Source organism: Leucopleurus acutus (genome assembly GCF_964270905.1).
Source record: "Leucopleurus acutus genome assembly, chromosome: 1".
Lineage (NCBI taxonomy): Eukaryota > Metazoa > Chordata > Mammalia > Artiodactyla > Delphinidae > Leucopleurus > Leucopleurus acutus.
Genome location: NC_139142.1, coordinates 132,948,384 through 132,972,352, shown reverse-complemented (window position 1 = coordinate 132,972,352; position 23,969 = coordinate 132,948,384). Strand labels below are relative to the sequence as shown.

Here is a 23,969-nt window from a genome sequence, read left to right as displayed (position 1 = left end):
ACCTGGAGAATGCTTCGTCTGCCCCCTTCACCGGGGAAGGCTTGCCTTCTGAGAATGAATGCCTCAGAGTTGAAGTTCATCAGTTAAAGTTGGTCTCCACTTATTTTGTTTTCTCAGGAGAAAGGATGTGAGTTTTGGGGGAGGGGCTGAACTGTGGTATGTGGTGTTTTTAAAAAACTATGTTTTTGGCCCAAGCAGCTGAGCTGATTGCAGCCCAGCAGCACCCGTTATGGAAATGGCTTATCTTGTGGTTCTCCAGAGTTGTGCCTAGAACGTATTTGGCTTCCTGACAAAACCATATAGGATTTTGAAATTTGATGGAGAAGGCTTCAAAGTTACCAAAATTGAAAGGAGTCGTGACATCTGTATTCTCCTTCTGGCCCAGGAGTCTGGGTTTCTCTGAGGCTCACACCAATGTGAGTATCTGTTTTTTGACATAATAATGATAATCGTAATAATCACCTACATTTGTACAGAACTTTACAGTTCATGAAGAACATTCACATACATTATCTCATTCAATTCTTGTGGCTACACGTCTAGATAGGCAGGGACAATTAACCCTATTTTACAGAAGAGAAAATGAGGGCTCAGAGACGTTAAGTGACCTGGTCACACAGCTAGGAAGAGGCAGCATCAGAAGTTGAACCAAGGTTTTCTGACTCCAGACCAGGAAAGGCAGGGAGGTTTGCATCCAGTTTATGATGTGGACCTGCCATTGTGTTGGAATGCAGGCTCCCTGGGCACAGGGAGATGCAAGCAACCCAAGACTGTCCCGGGTCCAGCAGAGCCAGCCTCTGTAGAAGATGAGACAACCTTCAAGGTGCAACCTTGGGCCCAGCAGAGCCAGCCTCTGTAGAAGATGAGATGACCTTCAAGGTGCGACCTTCAAAGGCTCTTTCTGAGCCTTATGGTAAGTGGGTCTTGGCCCCCTGTAGACCAGCAGTGGGAGGACCCCGTATTAAGAGCTCACAGAGCCTTTCTGCCCGTGGACGCCGCCGAGTAAGCATCGCTGACGTCTCTCCTCCCCCTCCACTGCCGTCATGTCTAAGTCAGAGTCACCCAAAGAGCCCGAACAGCTGCGGAAGCTCTTCATCGGAGGTTTGAGCTTTGAAACAAGTGATGACAGTCTGAGGAGCCACTGTGAGCAGTGGAGAACACTCACAGACTGTGTGGTAACGAGGGATCCAAACACCTGGTGCTCCAGAGGCTTCGGGTTTGTCACATATGCCACTGTGGAGGAGGTGGATGTGGCCATGAATGCAAGGCCACACGAGGTGGATGGAAGAGTGGTGGAACCAAAGAGGGCCGTCTCAAGAGAAGATTCTCAAAGACCTGGTGCCCACTTCACTGTGAAAAAGATTTCTGTTGGTGGCATTAAAGAAGACACTGAAGAACATCACCTAAGAGATTGTTTTGAACAGTATGGGAAAACTGAAGTGATTGAAATCATGACTGACTGAGGCAGTTGCAAAAAGAGAGGCTTTGCTTTTGTAACCTTTGATGACCATGACTCTATAGACAAGATTGTCATGCAGAAATACCACACTGTGAATGGCCACAACTGTGAAGTAAGGAAAGCCCTGTCTCAGCAAGAGATGGCTGGTGCCTCATCCAGCCAAAGAAGTCAAAGTGGTTCTGGAAACTTTGGTGGTGGTCATGGAGGAAACTTCAGTGGTCGAGGTGGCTTTGGTGGCAGCCGTGGTGCTGGGGGATAGGGTGGCAGTGGGGATGGCCATAATGGATTTGCTAATGATGGAAGCAATTTTGGAGGTGGTGGAAGCTACAATGATTCTGGCAGTTACAACAATCAAACTCCAAATTTTGGACCCATGAAAGTTGGAAACTTTGGAGGCAGAAGTTCTGGCCCTTATGGTGGTGGAGGCCCATACTTTGCCAAACCCCGAAACCAAGGTGGCTGTGGTGGTTCCAGCAGCAGCAGTAGCTATGGCAGTGGCAGAAGGTTTTGATTACTGCCAGGGAGGAGTGTGCTACGACGGGCTTATCAACTCTTAAAAAACAAAATTCCAGTTCAAGCTCATGGCTAAAGGGAGCATCCTTATGAGGACCTTTATCTGAGCCACTGTGCACTTCATTTTCACTGCCATGCAGTAGTCATTAGCTGCTATGCAGCTCGAATTAATCATTCAATTTTGTGAATGGACTTTTTAAAAATAAAATGCATTTGACTTGGGAAAAAAAAAAAAAAGAGCTCATAGAGCCCTGGAGTTAGCTGCTTTTGAACTTCGGAGCGGTAATTCCCACCTGGGACATACTGTCCTTGTCCTGCGTGGCAGAGGCAGGAGAGAGTGTGTCCTTGGCAGGGCAGGGCCCTGTGGGTCAGCCAGGCTGTGGTCTCCTGCAAGACCGCAGCTGGCACAGGTCCCTGACCATGTGGTGCCCTCTCCTGCCGCCTCACCACCCTGCAGGGACCTGCTCTGCTCTTCTGCCCACATCACCTCATCCTTTCCTGCCCACCTCCTGTTAGGACGCTTCCTTTCTCCATGCCCCTTGCTTGTCTGGTAATTTCTCTCTCCTTCCTCAAAGGTGGCACATCTTGTTTTTATTTAATGGTCTTGACTTTTCTGAGGGATCAGATCTGTTTCTTCAGTTAGACGTCAGCTCCCCTGTGGTACCTTGCCTGTGGTCTTTGGTAAATATTCAGTACATATTGGTAAATACCATTGGCTGCTCACCTGGCGTAGGAAAGTGTTTTGGGCTCCTGGCCTCGCCCAGGACCTGAAGTCTCCTTCAGAGACCTGAGAGCTGTTGGGACAATCACACAGTGTTCAACCTGAAAGGGACCTTCGAGGGTATTTAATAATCCAACACTGGTTTTCCAGAAGAAGAAATGAAAACCCAGGAGGGAGTGATTTGTTCCTAAATTATCTGGTGGCTTTGAACAAGTCACTCACTTCCTGTGTTCTCATTTCTTCCTCTGGAAACCAGAGTGTTGGACTGTTAGATACTCTCAAAGCTGCCTTTTAGATTGAACGTTGGATGATTGTCCCAACAGCCCTCAGGTCTCTGAAGGATGGTGTGTGATGCGGCGGGAAGTTTTTCCCCATGCCTGAGGGAGGGTCGGAGATACTCACTCCTCCACGTCTGCCCGCAGCACCGCTGTCTCCTCAGGTGGTACTAGAACACCAGACTGCAGGATGGATCACACTTTCCTCTGTAAGCAGTCTTGGAGATAACCCCACTTTCCAAGGGTCAGGTGCTCCGGGATGCAGGAAGGCCATCTTGGAGCCCTTGGTTAGAGGAAAATGAAGTAAATGAACACTTGACCGGAGTCACTGCACCTCCAGGGAGGACTCAGGCAGCCAAGCCTCTGGCTCAGAACCCTGGCTTGAAGGTGTTTCTTTCTGGCAAAGCTTCCAGTCACACCCAAAGAAGGTTGGGATTTGTTAAGTGCAATGACTAATTAGTCCTGAGGCGGAGATCTCTACCCGCTCACGATGGTATCATGATTTTTTCACGTCAGGTTGGAACACTTACAGGGGCTGGACCTTTGTTTCCTGTGGCTTCCATGTCATGTGCAGACAACTGTATTTTTCCAGAATGGATAATTTCTCAAACCTAGCTTGCTTTCCCAGTTGCCGCCAGGAAACTTATAACTCTGGTCACTCGACAGCGCCCCCCTTCCTGGGTCTGCAGTTGTTTCGGAAGGAATGCATTCTTATCTGGGCCTCAGTTCCTTTCCTAGCAGTGCAGGCGCTGGGCTAGCTGCTATCTCAAGGCCTTCCAGCCCTCAGGTTCTTTACTTTTTCTTGCCCCTTTTCCCAGCGGACATTTCTGTTTTCTTAAGGGATATGCTTCCATAGAGCTGCTGCAAGTAAATCAGAGACATCTCAGCTGCTGGGAAGCCCTATGCCTGGTTTCACCTTTCTGCCCAATTACTAAGTCTTAAAGGCACCTAGTGTCCTTTAAGCTGCCAGTTTTCTGCCTTTCAAGATCACACAGACTCAATGTCTAAAATCTCGGTAAGGAAGGACAAGGTCTCAGCCCTGAGGCAGTTAAGGCGGGCTCACTCCGCTCTGTATTCCCTCAGAATGAAGGGTAGGACCTGTCTCACTCCTCAGGACGTTTGCAGTGTCACTGTGACTGCTTCCTGCACTCTGGCTGTGGAAGTGATTTGTCTCCTCAGTGATCTGGTTGCCACCTTGTGGATTGTCTGGGGGTAGGGGTGGCAAGGGCCTCAGGCCTTATAGGGTCTAAAAATGGTTTTGCTTCCGTGCTTTTTTTTGTCTGTTTGCCATTATGATGACACCGGAGATATAATTTGTATCCTGTTTTCCCCAATTACATTACATTGTAAACATTGCCCTCTCATTTTCTCGGGGAATATATTTATCGGCCAGGTGACATGATCAGGTTAACTTTAATAGTTGAAAAAGAAAACTAGTGGATAAAAAAAAAGAAAATCAAATAGTGCACTGAAAAGTTTCCTCCCCCATCCTCCTGAATCTTTCTAGCCCCAGGCCTCAGAAGGGACCATTATTAAGTTTCCATATATCCTTCCAGAAACTGTCTGTGCATACACAGCCATACATATGCACGTTCTGTATTTTTTTAAATGTAGATTGGATCAGCCTGTGCACGTAGATGGGATCAGAATGTTGTTCTGCAATTTGAGTTTTTAATCTTGTGCATTTTCCCAGATCCGTGTGTGTGTGTGTGTGTGTGTGTGTGTGTGTGTGATGTTCTTTTTAACAGCTGCATAGACCAACTATGGATGGACCATAATGAATTTAACCGGTGACATTGAGGTTGTTACTACAATGCGCATCCTTGTATATACATCTGCATACCTCATTTACTCACCTCCTATCTGCCAAGTATGGTTCTAGACACTGAAGATTCTGCAGTAAAAAAGACAGACTCCAGTGCCACACTCATACCAGTATAATTGTTAGATAAATTCTGGAAAGTGGAATTGTTGGCTGATTGATTTATCACATTTATTGAATGCATGTAAGCCATGTAGAATATTTTGTCGCATGTTGATGAATGTTTGAATTTTTGGCTGCCTGAAACTTTCTCCCTTACACTTGCCCCTGACCACGGTATCCGTACCCTCTCCTCAGCCTCCCAGTGGTTAAAGGGCCATTTACTGAGGCTTCAGGAAGGTCACTACAACAGTGCTGGGTGATGACAGTAACATGTGTTTGCTGACAATTTTCTTTCTTTTTTTTTTTTCTTAACTGACGTATAGTTGATTTATAGTACTATATTTGTTTCAGGTGCATAACATAGTGATTCAATATTTTTTAGATTATACTCAATTTAAAGTTATTATAAAATATTGGCTATATTCCCTGTGCTGTACAATATATTCTTGTAGCTTATTTCTTTTATACATAGTAGTTTGTACCTCTTAATCCCCTATTCTTATTTTATCCCTTCTCCCTTCCCTCTCCTCAGTGGTGACCACTAGTTTGTTCCCTATGTCTGTGAGTCTCTTTGTGTTTTGTTATATTCACTTGTTTGTTTTATTTTTTAGATTCCATATATAAGTGATAGCATACAGTATTTGTCTTTCTCTATCTGACTTATTTCACTAAGCATAATACCCTCCAAGTCCATCCATGTTTTTGCAAATGGCAAAATTTCATTTTTTTTGTATTTTATTTTATTTTATCGAAGTATAGTTGATTTACAATGTTGTGTTAGTTTCTGGTGTACAGCAAAATGATTCAGTTATATATATATGTGTGTGTGTGTATATATATATTCTTTTTCAAATTCTTTTCCATTATAGTTTATGACAGGATATTGAATATAGTTCCTTGTGCTATGCAGTAGAACCTTCTTGTTTATCTATTTTATATGTAGTAGTTTGTATATATGTTAATTCCAAACTCCTAATTTATCCCTCCCCACCTTCCCCTTTGGTAACCATAAATTTGTTTCCTATGTCTGTAAGTCTGTTTCTGTTTTGTAAATAAGTTCCTTTGTATCAGTTTTTTAGATTCCACATGTAAGTGATGTCATATGATATTTGTATTTCTCTGTCTGACTTCAATTAATATGATAATCTCTAGGTCCATCCATGTTGCTACAACTGGTATTATTTTATTCTGTTTTATGGCTGAGTAATATTCCATTGTATATATATGTATACCACATCTTCTTTATCTGTTCATCTGTCGACGGACACATAGGTTGCTTCTATGTATTGGCTATTATAAATAATGCTGCTATGAACTTTGGGGTGCATGTAACTTTTCGAATTAGTGTTTCTGTTTTCATTGTATATATACCTAGGAGTAGAATTGCTGGATCTGTAGTTCTGTTTTTAGTTTTTTGAGAACCCTCCATACTGTTCTCCATGGTGGCCGCACCAGTTTACATTCCCACCAACAGTATATGAGCGTTCCCTTTTCCCCACACCCTCACCAACATTTGTTATTTATAGACTTTTTGATGCTAGTCACTCTGACAGCTGTGAGGTGATATCTCACTGTGGCTTTGATTTGCATTTCTTTGATGATTTGCATTTCTTTGATGATTAGCAGTGTTGAGCATCTTTTCATGTACCTGTTGGCCAACTGAAAAATGTCTATTCAGGTGTTTTGGCCATTTTTAATAGGTGTATATATATATATATCAATCAACTGAAAAATGTCTATTCAGGTGTTTTGGCCATTTTTAATAGGGGTATATATATATATAGATAGATAGAGAGAGAGAGAGAGAGAGAGTTGTATGAGCTTTTTATGTATTTTGGATATTAACTCCTTATCAGTCAAATCATTTGCAAGTATTTTCTCCCATTCCGTAGACTGTCTTTTTGTTTTGTTGATGATTTCCTTTGCTGTGAAAAAGGCTGGCACTTTTAAGTTCCTTGAGGTACGGCTTTGCCATGTGTCCTCACAATTGCGTGAGGAAGTCAGAGTGGCTGGTTTGCACTTTACAGAAGGAACTGGGGCACAGAGAGGTAAGATTGAGCTAAGGTTGATGAAGGGAGTCCTAGCTCCCCACAAAGCTGGCTGGTAGCAAGGCTGGGATGAGGACTCAGGAAGAGGGACTCTGCTTCCTGGGACTACTTCAAGGAGTGCTCAGAGTTCCTGCCATTTAAATGAAAGCATTTTACAAACAACCCAATCCAAAAATGGGCAGAAGACCTAAATAGACATTTCTCCAAGGAAGACATACAGATGACCAAGAGGCACATGAAAAGATGCTCAACATCACTAATTATTAGAGAAATGCAAATCAAGACTACAATGAGGTATCACCTCACACCAGTCAGAATATCCATCATCAAAAAATCTACAAACAACAAATGCTGGAGAGGGTGTGGAGAAAAGGGAACCCTCTTGCACTGTTGGTGGGGATGTGAATTGGTACAGCCACTATGGAGAACAGTATTGAGATGCTTTAAAAAACTAAAGATAGAATTACCATGTGACCCAGCAATCCCACTGCTGGGCATATACCCAGAGAAAACCATAATTCAAAGAGACACATGCACCCCAATGTTCATTGCAGCACTGTTATAGCCAGGACATGGAAGCAACCTAAATGTCCATTGACAGACGAATGGATAAAGAAGATTTGGTACATATATACAATGGAATATTACTCAGCCATAAAAAGGAATGAAATTGGGTCATTTGTAGAGACGTGGATGGACCTAGAGATTGTCATACAACGTGAAGTAAGTCAGAAAGAGAAAAACAAATATCGTATATTAACGCATATATGTGGAATCTAGAAAAATGGTACAGATGAACCTGTTTGCAAGGCAGAAATTGAGACACAGATGTAGAGAACAAACGTATGGACACCAAGGGGGTAAAGCCAGGGGGTGGTGGGATGAATTGGGAGATTGGGATTGACATATATGCACTATGTATAAAATAAATAATAAGAGCCTGCTGTATTAAAAAAATAAAATTTAAAAAAATGTAAGAGTTTTAAAACTGAAAGATGAAGTTAGTTTTTTTCTTTTCACTTTGTTCTAAAGGGCTTGCATTTCATGAATTCACTTAGAGCTGCTCTGAGCACTGCAGTAGCCAGCGGCCACGTGGGACTACTTAAGTTTAAAGTAATTAAAATTAAATAAAGTTACAATAGGTTGCTCAGTCATGGTAGCCACATTTCAAGTGCTCAGGATTCACATGTGGCTAGTGGCTACTGCATTGGACAGTGCTCTACTGGATATTTCCATCATCCACAGCCCTGACTTCAAGTGTCCATGAGGCTGTAATGTTATTTTTCTCCTAAACTCATGTTTGTAGGTGGAATTTTTGAGATCATCTTCACTCTCTAACTTTACAGGTAGGGAAAAGGGGGTGTACAGATGGGAGGTGACTAGCTGCCCATGGTGGCATAGCTGAGGGTGCAAAGCTATAATTAGAGCCAGACCTCCTCCTATGTTTCATAGTTGTTTTACAGTGTTGTGTTAGTTTCTACTGTACAGCAAAATGGAGTGCTATACAGCAGGTTTTCATTAGTTATCTATTTTATACATATTAGAGACCTCCTGTAGGAGATTAGAATGATTAAAGTACAAACTGAAAATAAAGATGATTGAGAAGGCAGGCAGGCGGAGCCTTTGCCTGAAGGTGGCCTCTGTGGTTAGGAGTCATGCAAAACCACTGGTTTTAAGACTGAGAGCCAAGTGGGGAACATCGTCATACTGAAAGGGTCAAGAATGCCTGTACCCCATGCCTCATAGATTTTATCCTCCACTCAACCTCTGGCTCCTGAAAACTGTAGTTAGGAAGATGAGCAGAGAGTACTAAGCAGTTGATAACTGCTGTTAGTACTAGTAGTAATACTGGTAATACTAATAACAACAACAGTTGTCAAGTACCCTGCCAATTTTCCTAACTACAGTTTTTAATTTTGGTGGTGGTGGTAGTAGTAGTAGTAGTAGTAGTAGTAGTAGTAGTAGTAGTAGTAGTAGTAGTAAACAGGAAGACAGGAGTTAAAAATTATGTCCATAGGGGCTTCCCTGGTGGCGCAGTGGTTGAGAGTCTGCCTGCCGATGCAGGGGATACGGGTTCGTGCCCCGGTCCGGGAAGATCCCACATGCCACAGAGCGGCTGGGCCCGTGAGCCATGGCTGCTGAGCCTGCGCGTCCGGAGCCTGTGCTCCACATCGGGAGAGGCCACAGCAGTGAGAGGCCCGCATACTGCAAAAAAAAGAAAAAAAAAAATTATGTCCATAGGCAGTCCTTAAAGGTGGAAGGAACTTTCTGGTATACCAAGATAATTCTCTTGTGTGTTTATGCTAGTGATTCTCAAATGTTAGTGGATATTGGAATTCCCCTAGAGGGCTTGTTAAACCATAGATGTTGGAACCCATCCCCAGAGTTTTGATTCAGGAAATCTGGGGTAGGGCCTGAGAATTTGCATTTCTAACAAGTTCCCGGACGATGCTTATGCTGCTGGTTTGAGGGGCATACTTTGAAAAGCATTGGTTTATACCTTTAGGTGCTAAAGAGAACTCAGCTTAAGTTTCAGTGGCACAGATTTACATTTCTAACCCCCTTTTACAGACCCTCCTACCTATGCCCCAACTGTGCCCCACCTAGAACCAGCCTCTGTACCACTCGGAAAACAGTTGTCATTACTAACCATGTCTGTGCGTCAGTTTTTCAGACCTAACCACCAGTAGGTCTTGAGCTTCTACAAATGTGCCGGTTTTCCAGTGGGTGTGGTGGGTCACACTGATGAAGTGTAAGATATTGCCCTGCCCTTAAGAAGATTAATCTAGTTTGGGGGTGGGAAAAACACAAACACAGGAAAGAAAAGGGTACAAAGAGAGAATTGTCTTTTTGTGTACTCATCTTTGTAAGCTGACGCATTCAGGGGCGAGGATCCCTGGGGGTTGGCATGGTCAGGGCAGCTTCCAGGAGGAGTTAGAACTTGAACTTAAGCAGAGGTAGGATTTGACTAGGCAGAAGGTATCTCAGGATAGGCAAACGGGCAAACAGGAGAAGCCCCGAGGTGGGAATGTGTGTGTTGGGTTGTCCCTGCTGGGAAGCCAGAGTACAAGGGCCCTGGGACCTGGCCAAGGTGCATAGCCTTGGCGGGAGGGGAAGACAGGTCTTGAGTAGAAGAGAATGTGATGACATAAGTGTTTCAGGAAGATGGACTTGGGGATGTGTGGGGTGGACTGGGAATGTAGATGGAGGACTGTGGGCACGAATGCTGAGCAGGAGGTTGTGCTAAGTGTATTCATCTGTAAAAGTCTAGCTCTAGAGGGGGGTGGGTATGAAGAGAGTCTAGTCAATTTCATTCAGAAAATATGTACTGCAGTCCTACAGGGGGTCCAGCATTGTATTACGTACCTGGGGGTACAAGGATGGGTGATTACAGGCTCTGCTGGAGGATCTCACAGCTTAGTGAGGAAGAGGAATATACAAAGAGAGAATTTCAGTAAAATGTGCTGAATGCTATGATGGAGGTGTGCACCAGAGGTGGAAACAAAGGAAAGCCTCATGTCCAGGACACAAAGAACATTTCTTTTTTCTGTTTTTGAATTTTCTTTTATTTATTTTTATACAGCAGATTCTTTTTTTTTTTTTTTTTTTTTGTGGTACGCGGGCCTCTCACTGTTGTGGCCTCTCCCATTGAGGAGCACAGGCTCCGGACGCGCAGGCTCAGCGGCCATGGCTCACGGGCCCAGCCGCTCTGCGGCATGAGGGATCTTCCCGGACCGGGGCACGAACCCGTGTCCCCTGCATCGGCAGGCAGACTCTCAACCACTGTGCCACCAGGGAAGCCCAGCAGATTCTTTTCTTCAAATTTTTCTTAATGTTTCATTTTATTTTATTTATTTTTGGCTGCGTTGGGTTTTCGTTGCTGCATGTGGGCTTTCTTCTAGTTGTGGTGAGCAGGGGCTGCTCTTTGTTGCGGTGCACAGACTTCTCATTGTGGTGGCTTCTCTTGTTGTGGAGCTTGGGCTCTAGGTGTGCAGGCTTCCGTAGTTGTGGCACTTGGGCTCAGTAGTTGTGGCTCGCGGGCTCTAGAGCACAGGCTCAGTAGTTGTGGCTCATGGGCTTACTTGCTCCGTGGCATGTGGGATCTTCCCGGACCAGGGCTCGAACCCGTGTCCCCTGCATTGGCAGGCGGATTCTTAACCACTGTGCCACCAGGGAAGCCCCAGCAGGTTCTCATTAGTTATCTATTTGATACATATTAGTGTATATATGTCAATCCCAATCTCCCAATTCATCCCACCACCACCACCCCTCACTGCTTTCCCTCCTTGGTGTCCACACGTTTGAAGAACGTTTCTAAAGAAAGATCAGGAGTGATAATAAATTCTGGCCGACTTTCCCATGCTCATTTTGACAAAGAGGAGGTCTTACATTTGTAGACTAAGAAAAGGTTCCTGCCCTTTCCTCGCCGTTGACTGTCATGTTCTTGGTGACCCTGTAGCCCAGTGATGTATGGTAGAAACTGCTGACCGCCCCCCCCCCCAGTTCACCCCTGATTGGGTAATTACAGTTGTTGATGAAAAAGTAATCCGTGGATCTAAGAAAGAAATGGAAAATTTTATTTGAGCCAGATTGAGGATTATAACCTGGGAAGAGCATCTCAGAAAGCTCTAAGAACTCTTGCACCCATTAGAAATCAAAACACAGTTACATGAGTTTTTTGAGACAGAGAGCTGTACATCAATGACGTATTATTGACAGTTCACACAATCCAGATCTAAGTGTCAGTGTGGCCCCTTATAAGATCAAGAAGGAATGTTATCTTTTAAGGAGTTGTCTTGTTGCTGGGAGAATGTTCCTCTTTATGGTTGAGCAGGTATTCCTGTTGATGGGGGAGGTTTGGTCAATGCATAATGCGCATACACACTGCACACTAGAGGGGGGAGAGGGGCCAAAGGGCAGAGAAAATTTTTTATGCTTAAATTTTTCTTGTCTTTCCATAAAATATGAATTTTATTTCACACAGTGTTCTGCTGTGCTGGTTGGGGGTGTCCATTCGATTGTTTCTTTTCTCTCTCTCTTTTCTACTGTTAAACAACACGGGAAGTTTTGAAAGGGAGGTTTTCACTTAACTATTCATCATCCTAGCGCATTTTTGCCTCTGTGTTCTCTACTATTTTTTGGCTACACAAGTGTGTTTAAACAAAATGAAAACTGTAATCAAACTGTACGTATACCATCTGCGCATGTTCCCGTATCGTTATTTTATAAACATGTCCCAGCTGATTCTCCTGTTTATCATCTTAATGTTTGTGTCATCTTCCATTGCAACTGGAACAGCTAATTACCACCCAGTTCCTTAGTGGAAGATTTTTAGCTTGTTTTCCAGATTTTCCTTGTCTATGGAGCTGTGCTCTCTCTTTTGAAGTCTCTCCATTGGCTACATTCCCAAAGAACCCTGCACTTGGACCAGAATAATGTGATTTTAAGTTCCAGATCTGTGGCTAGTTAGCTGTGTGGCTTCAACTCTCTGAGGCTCAACTTTCTGCTCTGTGATAATACTGACTGTGCAGGGTGTTGAGATATGACTCAGGGCCCATAAAGGACCTTTCATGAAGGACCTGCGCATTTAGGCACAGTTGATATGACTCAGTAGAAGCACGTGCGTGAGTATTTTTATGGTTCTCTTTTTATCTCTCTACGTAGAGAGATAATTCACTGACCATGCAATTCATCCATTTATAGTGTACAATTCAGTGGCTTTTACTCTATTCCCAGAGTTGTGCATCACCACCACCATCAATTTAAGAACATTTCATTACCGCCAAGAAGAAACCCTATGCGCACTAACAGTCATTCCCCATTTCCTCCAACCCCCCCACCCCCCAACCCTAGGTAACCACTAGTCTGCGAATTTTGTCTCTATGGGTTTGCCTATTCTGGTCACTTTATATAAATGGAATTATACTTATGTGGTGTTTTACGACTGGCTTCTTTCATTTGGCATAATGTTTTCAAGGTTCTGTGTTGTAACGTGTATCTACTTCATTCCTTTGAGTCACCAAATCATATTCCATTGTATGGATATAGCACCTTTTATTTATCCATGTATCAGTTGATGGACATTTAGGTTGTGTGGTTCTTTAAACATTTTAAAAATTAATTAATTAATTTATTTTTGGCTGCGTTGGGTCTTCGTTGCTGGGCGCGGGCTTTCTCTAGTTGCGGCGAGCGGGGGCTACTCTTCGTTGCGGTGCGCGGGCTTCTCATTGCGGTGCCTTCTCTTGTTGCGGAGCATGGGCTCTAGGTGTGTGGGCTTCAGTAGTTGTGGCACGTGGGCTCAGTAGTCGTGGCTCACAGGCTCAGTAGTTGTGGTGCACCGGCTCTAGAGCACAGGCTCAGTAGTTGTGGCACACGGGCTTAGTTGCTCTGTGGCATGTGGGATCTTCCCAGAGCAGGGATCGAACCCGTGTCACCTGCATTGGCAGGTGGATTCTTAACCACCGCGCCATCAGGGAAGTCCCTTACGTTGTGTGGTTCTTGATATGCAGTGCTAACTGACATCTATCAAACACTGTTGCATGCCCCAAGTTGTTTGATGTGCCAATATATAGGACTCTTGGTCCCTTTTTCATCATAACTGTCAAACCACAGAAATTACATAACTGCTGGGAGAACTGTCGGAGAGCTGCCCCCCTGAGTTATGAAGGAACCCCGTGCTGAGTAAGCCCACACCCTTTAGGAAGGTACCTTTGCCTTCCTTCCTGATGCTAACTTTCTCCAGGGCTGGGAGATCAGAGGAGGCAGCCCATTCAGGAGGCAGAGAAGGCTTCCTGGAGGAGGGGCCTTCAAGGATGGAAAGCCTGGCTGAAGTAGGAGTAGATGGACATCTTGGGCAGGTGTGAGCAGGGGACAGATTGCTGTGATAGGAGAGTGGAGGGAAGATTTAGGGGCCCTGGGAACTGAGGGTGCCCGATTACAGGCTGAGGGGATCTTATACAGAAAGTGTTGTGTGGTGACGAGCATGGTGAAGTGAGGTTGGGCCCGCTACTGTCTTGTAACTTTCCCCCCTCTTTGTAGCTGGTGGAGGTTTTTCTGAGTGAGGTTCAAGCCTCCCTGCATATTCAGTGGCTTTCTGGAGCTGGGCTACCTGTGGGCAGGAGGGAAGAAGAGTCGCCACTTCCTTCTTGGCTCCCTGCGAGATTGATGTAATCTGGACTTGGCTCTCTCCTCTCCCAGCTGCCATGTAGGCGCCAAGGCTGAGCTGTTTGAAACATGAGGTGGGGTGGAGGGGAGGGGAGAGAGAACAGGGATGCCTGTCAGGAAACCTGTCTGGCCCTGGCTCTGTCACTGCCCGGGAGAGTAGAGGGCTCAGGCAGGTCCATCCCCTTGTCTGGACCTCGCCTTCCCCATCTGTAAAGTGAGGGTGATGGTGAGAAGTTCCCTTTATTGCCACAGTTCCATGAGCTTTGCCGACTTTTATTGTGTGCTGGGGATCTCAGACAACTTTCTGTGGTTGGTTCTGTCCTGCTATGGGGGGCTTGTGGCTTCTCTTGAGGGTCCTGATACAGGTGCTGGAACTGTGCATCTTTAGTTGGGGGTGGGGAGACAGGGGCTGACAGATATTGTAAAGTCCAGGATATAATAGGAGGAGAGATTATTTTGGTGTCTCCTGCTGCCTGACCAGTCAGCCTGGAGGGCTGTGTCCTTTGACGGCAAGGGCTGATTCTCTGACTCTGGCCTATTTTTTGGTAAACAGGCAAAAGCTACGTGTGTCAGATTCAAGTGGGGACAGACCTTGGTGGCAGGTGCCACTGTGGCAGCAGAGGGGTCAGGGCTGGCCTGGGGAAGCTGGGGGACCGGTGTGCTGGGGTGGGACCACTCGGTGCAGGTTGGTAATGAAGCCCTCATGGGCGTGATGGGGTGCCAGGAGACAGCACGAGCAGAGAAATGCTGGGCAGGCTGGTTCTGCCCGTGTGGCTGAGATTTACGTGTGTTGGGTCTTGTTCTACTCCTGCACCCAGTGCTTGTGTTCATTTCCCTCTTTTGTGGATTAGATGGTTTCTTATTTTATTCCCCTCCCTCCCCCAACTTGGCCATCTGTCTCCCAGTGTTTTCTGTTGGCCTCGAGCATGAGAGACTCTGGGCACATTGGTCCACGCCGGTTCCCATCTTGGGAGGGCACACGGCTGTCCTCCCACCTTCTGGGTTGTCTCCATCTTCTCCAGCACCTGCACGTCTTCCCTGCGCTGCACTTGTATTCCTGGGCCGGCAGCTGGGGTTTAGGTCAAGGGAGGATAATGTTTCTGTTCTTGTTTCCAATATCTGTGGTGACTATATTTAATAACCCCATGATCAAAACATATGGCCTCATACACTGTAGCCTGAGAACAGAACAAAATGTTTGCAATCGCTGCTAAAATCTAGGCAGGATGATTTGCTATGAACTGGCTGGATACCTGCCTTGTTCAGAGCCTCCTGGCTTCTCTAGCACCATAGGTAGGAAGATCCCTCAGGGGTGGGTATTGGACTTAGAAGATGTGTCTGTCCCATGAAAGGCAAGATCTTGCAACCTTAAGTGCAGGCTTTGGGCCAGAGCAGGACAGCAGGTAGACCAGCTGAGCTCTCTGGGCTCAGTTTCCCAGCCTGGAGGGCGGGGCTCTGCTAGTCTCTCTCCTTACTCACCTAAGTGCTAGAGGATTAGGTAAAAGTGTTTTGAAGAGCTCATCTAAAAGGAGCTATGGGAGGAGATGGAATTAATTGTTTCAAATGAGGAAGGAAAGAGAAGTCGTCGCTGATTTGGGCCCTGAAGCCAGGAATGTGAGGCCGAATAACAACCTGTGGCTGCTGGGAGGGTGGGAGGGAGGGTGCGGCTCTCAGAGTCACGGGATCCTTGGCTCAGGTTCCTGGCTGACTCAGCAGGCGGTTCTGCACGTGCTCAGTGCACTTGCGTGTGGGTCCCAGGGCCTGTGAGAAAGCCCACTGCCAAACCAGGCAGCAGAGACCCCCCCAACCCCATGCACATACAGCAGTAACAGTTTGGAAAGTCTTGTTTCCCACCAAGGAGATCAAAATCCTCAACACTCTACTGGTCTAAACAAAGCTGTCCCATCCAGGCAAAGGTATCAGCATGAGGCAAGTCATGTTTGATGATGATAATTAAAAAAACAAAAAGAACCCCCTATTGAATTCATGAATCTAGGCATTGATCATTAGGAGCTGCTAATATCACCAAGAGAGAGGCAGCCAGAGTGCGTGTACCTCCTGACGGAAGCACCACCTGCGGAGTTTTGCCAGAAACTCAAACTTGAATCTGATTAAACCTCTCCATCCAACTACAGATTTACAGGATATACAGGGCACAACAGAACATGTTAAACAACACCATGGGGGCGCAGTCAGCAAACTCCACTCTGCGGGAAACTCTAGGTCAAAAGATCTATTATTTTCAACAAATGAATTGTGAGAAAAAGAGAGAGAGAGGGAGAGAAGGAGAGGAACCTATAGATTAAAACAGACTTAAGAAACATTAGCAATCAATTGCAATGTATGGGCCTTATTTGGGTTTTGATTTGGTGAAACAAACTGTAAACAACCTTTATGACACAATAGGGGAAATATTAGCACCAACTAGATGATGATATTAAGGGATTATTTTTATTTTTTTAAAACACAATAAATACTATGGCTATAGTTTTTTAAAGAGTCCTTGTCTTTTATATTTTTAAATTCAACTTAATTTATTTTTTTAAATTTATTTTTGGCTGCATTGGGTCTTTGTTGCTGCACGTGGGCTTTCTCTAGTTGTGGAGAGCGGGAGCTACTCTTCGTTGTGGTGCGTGGGCTTCTCATTGCGGTGCCTTCTCTTGTTGCGGAGCATGGACTCTAGGTGCACGGGCTTCAGTAGTTGTGCCTTGTGGGCTCCAGAGCACAGGCTCGCTCAGTAGTTGTGGCGCACGGGCTTAGTTGCTCCATGGCACGTGGGATCTTCCTGGACCAGGGCTCGAACCGTGTCCCCTGCGTTGGCAGGTGGATTCCTAACCACTGCGTCACCAGGGAAGCCCTTTAATTTTTTTTAAATTTATTTTTGACTGCGTTGGATCTTCGTTGCTGCACACGGGCTTTCTCTAGTTGTGGTGCGTGGGCTTCTCCTTGCGGTGGCTTCTCTTGTTGCGGAGCACGGCCTCTAGGTGCACGGGCTTCAGTAGTTGTGGCACGTGGGCTCAGTAGTTGTGGGTCGTGGGCTCTAGAGCGCAGGCTCGGTAGTTGTGGTTCATGGGCTTAGTTGCTCCATGGCACGTGGGATCTTCCCGGAGCAGGGATTGAACCCATGTGCCCTGCATTGGCAGGTGGATTTTTAACCACTGCGCCAGCAGGGAAGTCCCAGGAATGATACTTTAGAGATATGACATGGGAAGGGGCAAAGGTCCCCTCAGCTCTTACTAAGTAGCTGCCTCCTGTGTATATGTGTGAGACCGATGGAGCTCATACATAGTCCCTGTGTTTGTGTGGCCTTTTGCAGTTTACAAAGTGTGTTCACTTTCATCGTCACCTTTGGGCCTCACGGTAGCCTCACATAGGCAGGGATTACCCTCATTTAACAGAGAGGAAGCTGAGGCTGGGAGAGTTTATGACTTATCCAAACATGACAGCTATTTTGAGGGAGCTGGTACTGATCCCAGGTCATCTGACTCCTGAGATCACACATCCTAGCAGTAGATGAGTGACTCCAGGGGCCCAGAATGGGGCCCCTGCCTGTGCAGGCCTATCTTAAAAGTCAACAACCACCTGTGACTGAGGGAGAAAGGAGCATCCAGGGGTCAGCTGATGACCTTTCTTTGGATGGAACAAGTAGTAAGTAGAAACTTGGGTTGATTTCTCTCTCATGGCCAAACTCTGGTGATGTTCAAGGATGGGTCAAACTTGACCCTGCTTGACTTTTTAAGTAAACAAGATCCCGACTTTCTATCTCATCATCTCTCCCCAGGCCCCTGAATCAGTTTCCCACCAGTTTCACTCCACTCTTGATGAGGCGGTCAAGGTTAAGAGTAAAGCTCTGGAGCCAGTCCCCTTGGGTTCAAATTTCAGCTTTACCCCTTTCTGGCTGTGTGATTGGAAAATTGCTTCTCCTCTCTGTGTTCCAGTAGCCTCCTCTGTAAACAGGGGGCAGTAATAATACCTCCCTTATAGGGTTGGTAAGAGTACTGAGCACATTAATGCATCTTAGAATTGTGCCTAGAATATAGAAAGAAATTATTATTATTTTTTAAAATAGTGAAAAGTCTTAAAAAACTAAGAATAGAGTTACCATATGATCCTGCAATCCCACTCCTGGGCATATATCTGGAGAAAACTCTAATTTGAAAAGATACATGCACCCAAGTGTTCATAGCAGCGCTATTGACAACAGCCAAGACATGGAGGCAACCTAAATGTCCATCGACAGATGAATGGATAAAAAAGATGTGGTAGATGTATATACAGTGGAATATTACTCAGCCATCAAAAAGAACGAAATAATGCCATTTGTAGCAACATGGATGGACCTAGAGATTATCATACTAAGTGAAGTAAGCCAGACAGAGAAAGACGAATACCATATGATATCACTTCTATGTGGAGTCTAAAAAAATGATACAAATGAACTTATTTACAAAGCAGAAATAGATTCACAGACATAGAAAACAAACTTATGGTTACCAAAGGGGATAGCGGAAGGGCGGGTTATAAATTAAGAGTTTGGGATTCATATATATACACACTACTATATATAAAATAGGTAGAAAATTCCCTGGTGGTCCAGTGGTAAAGAATCTGCCTTACAATGCAGGGGATGCGGGTTTGATCCCTGGTCAGGGAACTAAGATCCCACATGCCGCAGGGCAACTAAGCCTGTGCGCCACAACTACTGAGCTCACGTGCCTCAACTAGAGCCTGTGTGCCGCAAACCTACAGAGCCCACGCACCCTGGAGCCTGCGTGCCACAACTAGAGAAGAGAAAACCCACACGCCACAACTAGTGAGAAGCCTGCACACCACAACAAAGAGCCCACACACCGCAACAAAAGATCCCACATGCCTCAACGATGATCCTACGTGCTGCAGCTAAGACCCGACGCAGCCAAAAATAAATAAAGTAAATAAATAAATAATATAATAAATTTTTTAAAAGCCCAAAAAACATACTTTATACAGAAATAAAAAATAAAATAGGTAAACAACAAGGACCTACTGTATAGCACAGGGAACTATACTCAATATCTTATAAAAGCCTATAATGGAAAAGAATCTGAAAAAGAGTATATATGTCTATATATGTATAACGGAATCACTTTGCTGTACACTTGAAACTAACACAGCATTGTAAATTAATTATACTTTGATTAAAAAAATACTGAAAAGTCTTTGTAAGTAGACCAAGATTAGACTACAAAATAATAAGTGATTTGTTGTTGTTCTTTTTAAATAACTTGGAGAATCTTCCAAGGATCCTGTCAGTTCTGGAAAGAGCTCCGAAACTCCTTCCTGGGAATTGCCTTCTGTGCCAGACTGCGAAGCATGTGAGACAATCAGACAGATTGTGGTGTCACTCTATGAAACTTCGGTTAACTCTAATCCTCTGTTGAATGGAATTGTGTATGTGTGTATGCGTGACCTTTTCAGTAGGCAGATTAAACGAAAACAAGATGACATCAGGAATCTAGTTTGTATTTTAGATGTAGAACCCCGATTTCTCATACCCACAGTTTCCAGGCCTCTCCAGTGAGAGAGAAGAAGATGTGTACTGATAAATCTGCCAGTTGGTCATCTATCAGTTCATTCATTCAAAGACATTTGTTGACAATTATGTGCAAAGTACTGTGGTAGATGCTCTGGAAGACACAGTGATAAATAAGAGAACTTTAAGGCCTTTAAAGATCGTTAATCTTCAAAAACGTATTTGATCAAAGCACACATACAGGATATTGTTCACTTTTAGGGGAGGTAGAACTGGTTCATGTTTCCGACAAGAAGGCCCAAATCAAAAAGGAACTTCTGATGAACTCTGTTATTAAACACTTAAAAAATCAGATTATCCTTTTCTCCAAACACCGTGGTTAATCCATGTCGAGCTGCAACATGTCCCCCAGATGTGGACCCTAAGTGCCACGTTGGAGGCTGTTTGTGCCACTCTCTCCAAGGCCCCTGAGCTTGGCTTCTCCCCTGTAACAGGAGGTCAGTAATACCTATCCCCAAGGGCCTCCTGGGGATTTGGTGAGTATGAAATAAGAGAACTCACATAAAACCACTTTGTAAGTCATAATGCTACTTCAAGAGTAACTTCTTATTCACGGAAGGAGTCGTTCAACATATTTTTATTCATTTGTGTCTGCTCATTATACTGCCTTTTCCAAGGTATGAAAACAGTCCCATAGGTCCAGACTTCCAGCAAGAAGGACCAGGACCAAAGAGGATTTGGAGGGAATTTTGGGGTACCCAGGATTCCATTAAGTAGTGGTTTGCTGTAATATTTTCTTAAATAGCACTTCTCAAACTAATATGTACATGAATCATCAGGGAGCCATGTTCACAGGTAGATTCTGAATCAGTAGTGCTGGGGTGGGATCTGAGTTTCTGCTTTTCTACCAAACTCCCAGATGAAATCAATGCTGCTGGTCCAGGCCCACACTTGGAGGGGCAATGTTCTCGGGGATACAAGGTCCAGTGATGAAGAGAAGAGAGGAGGTGCAGCCCTGGGCCCCAGGAGGGAGATTTCCAGGAAGGCTATGTTGGGAGCTGTGGTTGCAAGTCAGTGCCCCCACTTCCTTCCCATCCCCACCTGGAAGAGGCTATCATTTTCCTGGGCCGTGCATTTACTCTGAATTTTGGAGGGAGGAAACGTGCATTGTGAGTGCTTGCAGGGAGGAAGAGGAAGGAAGGAGATTGCCCCATCATGTATAGTAACTGTCCCTTCTTGGTGGCAAGCTGCATTTCCCTGTGATCTAGAGACAGCAGAATGAGCCAGTTCCCACCTCCAGCATCTGATGGGACAGCACAGCAGAATCCAGTGCAGACCAGAACTTTTTTTTTTGCCAGTAGTGGAGGTGGTTGAAGAGTGTTGACTTAAGTGTTTCGAAGAAGGGAAGGACTGAGGAGTAAGCAGTCAGAGGGTTCTCCCACCCCCTTTTTTGCCAGCTTGCCAATGCTGGGTGCTCTCCTGCTGCCCTCTAGCACCCCAAAGACCTCCCCTGCAGGGCCCGTCTTGTTCTTCATCTAAGTACCTCAGTTCTCCTCACCCCAACATTATCTCTTCTTCTATTACATCAAAATTTTCTTTTTCCCCCCAGCATAGTTTTTTTGTTGGTTTGTTTTGGCTATGCTGGGTCTTCATTGCGGTGTGCAGGCTTTAGTTGCAACGTGTGGGCTGTCTAGTTGTGGCACACGGACTTAGTTGCCCTGTGGCATGTGGGATCTTAGTTCCCCAATAAGGGATCGAACCCACCTCCCCAGCACTGGAACACGGATTCTTAACCACTGGACCACCAGGGAAATCCCCCCACCACCCAGGCACAGTTGAATTCTGCCATTTGGTAGGAAAGCAATCTAATCCGACTAATTCCTATTAAGGTATATATGACTGCTAATCCAACTATCTATACGTTTTTTGAGTTTTTGTGAGCTGTGACACACGTGGATTTCTCCCCACTTCTCCCTCTCCAGGCAGACAGAGCCTAAGCCCTAGGGAGACCTGAGGCTTTGTAGAGGTCTCTTTTGCTGTAGGTGGTGATACCTCAGGAATCTGGGTGTGGGAAGAGCTATGGGGTTAAAATCTAGGTGTACCTGGTATAGGTGTGTCCGTTCAGGGGGAAAGCTTCCCTCTGCCTCCCCAGCAGGCTGCCAGTAAAAGCAGGAGGCTGTGACATAAGGGGAAGTTTGTAGTGGTGTGGTTTTCACATCGAGTCCTGTGGTGCAGACTTAGGGGCTGTCACGCATGTCTGTGTGTGTATATAGTAATCAAGCAGTGCTTTGCGTTGTTCCCCTTTGATCTGTTTTGTACTTTAAACTTCTGTGTAAGATTTATTTGAAAAACAGTGTGATCTTAACATGAGAAGGCTTAAAAGCGATTGCCTCGGGTGAGCAGAGCTGGGGCAGGCGAGGAATGGGGCAGGGGGCTCTTGATTCCACTCTATGGCCTTCTGTGCAATTTCATTTTTATTTATCCATGTTTGTGTGCAGTCCTTTGCTGAAGATTTTAAAAAATAAAGAGGGCTTCCCTGGTGGCGCGGTGGTTAAGAATCCACCTGCCAGTGGAGGGGACACGGGTTCAAGCCCTGGTCCGGGGAGATCCCACATGCCGCAGAGCAACTAAGCCTGTGGGCCACAAGTACTGAGCCTGCGCTCTACAGCCCATGTGCCACAACTACTGAAGCCCGTGTGCCTAGAGCCTGTGCTCCGCAACAGGAGAAGCCACTGCAATGAGAAGCCCGCGCACCACAACGGAGAGTAGCCCCCGCTCGCCACAACTAGAGAAAGCCCGCGCGCAGCAACGAGGACCCAACGCAGCCAAAAATAAAATTTATTTATTTATTTATTTATACAAATAAATAAATAAATAATGAAAAGAAAAAGAGTTTTACTGCTAGAAAAAGTTTGGAACTCCTTGCCGTAGTAGAAAGACACAGAATAGTTGTTGAGAGACCTGGGGTCTCTGGCTGCTGTGGCGTAAGCTGCTCTGTGACGCCCGGGCAAGCTCTGCGTGTTTTCTCAACTATGAAAAGGGTCCTTCCTCTCCCCTGCAGTTTGACCCTACCGTTCTGTGAGAAGCAGCTGGTGGCAGCTGTGGGGCAGGACTGTCCCTCCCAGTTCCCGCTGTGTCCTAGAAAAGCTTAGGACTGACACCCAGCCCGTGGATCGTCGTAACTCCCAGCCCCAGCTTGGTCAGATAATTTCTGGGCTCGAGGGGAAGGGGAACTGTGACCAAATTACTCTGTGTCTTACTCACCTCTGGGATCCAAGGGAAAATTCCTTACAGAACAGAGCGTGACTGGACAGGTTTCCAGCAGAGTGGATCGGCAGCGCGCCCGAGCTGAGTTTAACCTGTGTCAAAGTGCCTACTGTGTACTCTGTGAGAGCTTGGGTGTCCTACGGGTAAAGAGAGGTCCCACAAAGCAGCTCTGCCTTCAAAGAGTACGGGAGAGAAGATGTACCGAATGTTTAGTTTAGAAAAGAGGTTTCTGGGAGTGCCTTCTGCAAATACTTGCTGGTTCTTATGTGAATGAGGGGACTGCATCCTCTTCGTCTTTGTGTTCCCAGTGCCTACACGCAAGACTCCTGTATTCAGCTCATACTTACTGAGCGCTTCTAGGTGCCAAAAGCACAGCAGTGGGCAGGACGGAGCCATCCCTGCCTTTCAGGTGTTTACAGACCTGGGGCGCTAAGGGTGGAGAGGGTGGAGCATGGCGTTCAGGCGAGTAGACAGAATACCCCGGGCAGTAAGAGCTGTGATGGACGCCGAGTCGTGCACACAGAGGACACCTGTTATGGTCAAAGCTGCTCGTGGCTGGGCTTCCTCACACTTCCACTGGGTCCACTCCAGCCACCCAGAAGAGACCCAGGGACCCAGGCAGAGAGCTTAGTGTATGTGGGGACCCTTCTCTGTGTGTATATGAGCCTTGCCATCCAGAGCCAGCCTCTGGCCGGAGACCCTGCAGTGTCCCTGCCCTGGAGGGAACAGTGGGGTGACGGGAGGCCGAGGGACACAGTCCATCCCCTGGCTGTCCTGGGCCCTGATGTGTTGAGACACTCTGCTCTGGAGGGAATGCCGGGACCTGCCAGCTCTCGAGATGAGGCAGGAATGTGCCTGTCTGGCCAGTCTGGGCCCCGGGTGGCCCCTGTTTTGTTGAGGGAGGAGGTGATTTCTGGGATATTGAAGGGCAAGAAGGGGCAGCCTGCGGCCAGGGTGACAACATCTGCTTTGAACCGTGATATTCACCGTCTGATTTATTCCTCCCCCACCTTTCAAAAACCATTCACTGAGCACCAAGGATAGCCTGGGCTTTGTGCTGTGTTCTCACATTTCTCTAATTAAAAT

The 23,969-nt window shown here is 45.9% G+C and overlaps 1 protein-coding gene and 1 pseudogene across 3 annotated transcripts in view; both read left to right on the top strand.

The window, feature by feature from the left end:
* Nucleotides 1–23,969, top strand: part of DAPK2 (death associated protein kinase 2) — a 119,178-nt gene that overhangs the window by 27,986 nt on the left and 67,223 nt on the right. The gene's annotated exons all lie outside the window — the stretch shown is intronic.
* LOC309969805 (heterogeneous nuclear ribonucleoprotein A1-like) lies at nucleotides 1,044–2,014 on the top strand (annotated as a pseudogene). Its single transcript has one exon. The product of its transcript is annotated as a heterogeneous nuclear ribonucleoprotein A1-like (transcript).